Raw genomic sequence first — 4,100 nt, 5'->3', positions numbered from 1 at the left:
TCTTTTGTTTCTCTTTTCAAGGTTAAATATTCTTAGGCAAGAAAATCTGGTTGGTCCAAATAAATGAACTGTACCATTCAGTTAGGACTTGCAGAAGAGGGGGTCAGAATCCCCTGGCACAGGTAGGGCTTCTGTGGAAGTCCCTGGGGAAGGGAGGACGGTGTTCAGCTGAGCAGCAAAAACAAGGCTTCTCTGCACCAATGCTCCTCCAAATGCCAGTCCACAAAATGATCTGATATCAGTCCAGAAGAAGATAAGGAGCTTGCATCAGAATCTAAATCAATGCATTGCTTACTTAATTGAGAAAGTCTTGCTATTAAAAAAAAAGGCAGCTGAACTACAGAGCATGCTTAGTGCCATAGTTGACTTTGCATTCTGGCTTAGTACTTCCTAACTGCTCACCTACCTGTAGCAGTTTGTTGACAGGCTACTGCTGGTGATCCACTCCTGGGGTAGTAATCCCATCTGCTCAGTGCTTATCAGAGTGATCAAGAACACGGGCTTTGAAGTCAACTGGGTTTGAGTTCTTGTTGCCTTTAATTGGTGAATGACCTTGAGCAAAGAAATACACCTTGCTTCATTTTCCTCATCTAAGTTAAATATAAAAATACCACCATATTAGATTCATTCAGTTACCACAGAAACTCAAACTATTAGGTTAAACCAGATGAAATTCTGACATTCAACTTGTAAAAATGGCGTTTTTCATATGGTTCAACGTAACAGCTTGAGCTAAAAGGAAATTTACTGGTTTATTAAACTGGGAAGTATTATCAGTGGGATAAGTACCATATGTATCTAAATCTGAGGCTTAAACAAATACAAAGGAGCTCTCTCTTTTGCAGCAGTCTGAAGACCAACTGGTTGTAGTCATGCTCCCAAGTCCTAGTCCAACCACTGTGGAAAAGGGCCGGAAGTCTCCTGATCGGGCAGGCTTGGGTAATGTGCTCTGGAGGAAGTGGGTGCTGTGATTAACAGATTGGCAGTCCTGTTGGATAAACCCTGTCTTCTTCGCTTACATCCCTAGTGCCGAGCACATAGTAGATGTCAAAAAATAAAAGGCAAGCAGATAACTGGGGAAGGGGTCTTGTGTAGTTTCCCCAGCCATAAAAAGCAGCAGATAAAAACAATAGAATTCCACGATAAACACCTATGTCATATGATTAAGATTAATCATCGGGGACAGGGACAGGCACACGGGGGCACAGTTACCTGCAGGATAGCTCAGGCTAGCGTGGGAGTCCATGCTTTCTATGTAGCGACTTGCATGTAGCAGCCACCCAGTGTTCTTGACTGACTGAATCAGTTAATAAGCGAACTCATGAATACACAGTGAACAATCTGGATCTCATTTCTTCCTTTGGAAAATGTTTGTCACCCGATTGCAATTTTGATTTTGCCTCAAGTTTTCCTATGAATAACCAGACAAAAACATCTAATCAACAAGGCAAGGACAAACAGGCACTAAATCCAACTGGAGGCCTTTGGGTTGAAGGCCTGCATTAGGAAAAGCCTTCTGGAGTCGGGAAAACAAATCTTCAGCAAAACTTAAAGGACTCAGGCTAATTTTTACTACAACTCTTGCTAGTGGAAGAAAGTGGGCAGATGACCTTTAAGAGTCCTTGTCCAGTGACTGGTAGCATTTGCACCTCACATTCCAAATGAGGACAAGGGACAGGGGACAGGAGCAGGAGAGGCAACAGAAGACTGTCTGATTGGGAGCTGTCTGGAGACCTTGCCTCATTCATGTCCTCATTGTCCTGAAGAGGAAACAGAAGCCTAGAGAAATGAAGTAGTGTGGCCAAGAGCCACACAAGCAGAGCTGAGGCTAGATCTTTTCCCTCCATGTCGGGTCCCTCTGTCCCACATCACAGGTAGTGACAGCTCACTGTGCACCAGTACTGCCCATCGCCCTCGTAAGGCGGGCAGGGAGGCAGGTGTGCAATGGTGACACCTCAGTGAGAAGCTGGCAAAGACCTCCATGTGGTAAAGAGTTGTGGGGTGCGGATCAGAGTGCCCTCAAAGGTGAGCCACCTCCCACTGTTGGTCACAAATACCACATCAAGGACAGCTAACTTACACCTTCCTACCTGCCCTCATAGATCATTAGATGAGACAAGGTCTCCAGACAGTTCCCAGTCAGAAAAGAATCCAGACAAGGTCTCCAGACAGTTCCTAATCTGAAAAGAATCCAAAACATATTCAGTATTTTCACAGAAAGCATTTATCAAACAATTTGAATAAACAGGTTACTTTAGGAACACCTTATTTTTTAAAATAAAAGCCAGGACACAAGTATTTGACAAGGAATTTTTGAGGCTCTTCCAAATAGGAAAAAACAATAAGAAAAAACCATATATTTAGGGGCTGAAATATATAAACTTTGTGGGTTTATGGGGAGAACAAGCAGATTAATCCCTGCAACTGGGATAAATCCAGACCGAGTGCTCACGTAGAAGCCCACCCTCCCCACACACACTGTGGCAGACTATTATTTACCCACCAATGTCAATTTCCTAAAGTGCTGGGGGGCAGTCAGTATGCCCAGATTAGTTTTTTTTATTACTTAACACCTCAGATGTAAGTAAAAGTCAATGAGGCTTTCCAGATAAAAAGCCCTTTAAAAAAAATGACTCAGCTGGCAGGTCCCTTCTGTCCTCGTTCCTACATCTTCTGGGTGCTGAGCAGATGACTGGAGCTGCAGAAACCACACCAATAATGTGGGGAAAGGATTGGCCCTCGTGATGGTGAACTATGAGCTGCAAAAAGCCAGGGTCCCCAAAGACCTCAGAGCACCGCTGCACCGGCCCTGCACTGCCCACTTCCGAATGTCATCTTAAGTGGGAGGAAAATAAAGAAAGGCCTGCTTCATTTAAACCAGTTTCCAGATCAGCTAAGCACAGTTCCTGACTGACAAACTCATAGCACGGTCTTGGCAAAGTAAGTTCTGTAGGCCCCTTGAGTCTCAGTTTCTTCCTCTTTAAAATTAGGTAAAGATACTAACCTCCACTAAAGACACGTCAGACATTGGTTTTGAGATTGTTCATGGAAGCCCTAGATATTCTGTGGCAGAATTTCAAAGGAATGGGGGGGATCCTTGACGTGGGCCTCTGAATTCTACCTAAATAGAACAGCTCCCCTTCTATTTGATGAGTTTCCTAATAAGATTTCAGTTGGAGGGGGGAAGAAAAAGTAAGAGCTAAAATAATTTGAAAACCACTGGCATAGAAAAACATTCAGTCCTTCCTATATAAAGATCCACGGGGCAAAACATTGCTCTTGAGATAATATGGTATTTTTCTAACATTGCCAATAAGTCTGCTGATGCCAGTTGGGTATTCTTTGGAGCCCATATCTCACACTTATAGACCAGCCTAAGGGGACAGTATAGAGACCACTAAGCATTGCAAAATGCCCTGATCCATGCAGGGATAAAATTATTCATTCCTGTTACATTCATGCTATGCTCTGACCCCCTAAAGAATAATGGGTCTGAGAATGGTGTGGTGTGGCAGCTACTCTGTGAAGTGACAGAGAGACCAGAGGAATTTGAGGAGCCATGAAAGTGTCTTGTCATTTGGTTCCTCTGAGCCCTTGTCTTTGATCCTTGTACACTCTGCATAGGAGTTCCCAGCCGCCCAAACCCAGATTTTGCTGAAGACGTCAGGAGTCAGAGCCAGATTCCTTCCTCCCACTCCCAAACCATCTCTGTAAACGCAGCTCAGCATTAAAAGAGAACCATGACTCACCTCTCCTTTCCTCTCTACTCTCGCACCCCAACTCCACACTTGCAAATACATCCTTCTGTGTTAGTTTTTGAATGATGAGAAGAGAAATAAGAGGAAAAATGACAATAAAAATTAGGAGAAAGTTTTCTTGTCTTTTTTTCTGTTTTTGAGACAGGGTCTCAGCCTGCTTCCTGGGCTAGAGTGCAGTAGCATCATAGCTCACTGCAATCTCAAACTCCTGGGCTCAAGTGATCCTCCTGTTTCAGTCTCTCAGAGGGCTGGGATTACAGGTGTGCACCACCATGTCCACTGAGACTATTCAGAGTGTAATTATTTATTTATTTATTTTTTTTTTATTTATTTATTTATTTT

The sequence above is a fragment of the Otolemur garnettii genome, unplaced genomic scaffold (assembly GCF_000181295.1).
Source record: "Otolemur garnettii isolate 467f Iridium unplaced genomic scaffold, OtoGar3 scaffold00052, whole genome shotgun sequence".
NCBI classification, from domain to species: Eukaryota; Metazoa; Chordata; class Mammalia; order Primates; family Galagidae; genus Otolemur; species Otolemur garnettii.
Note: the sequence above shows the minus strand (reverse complement) of the source record.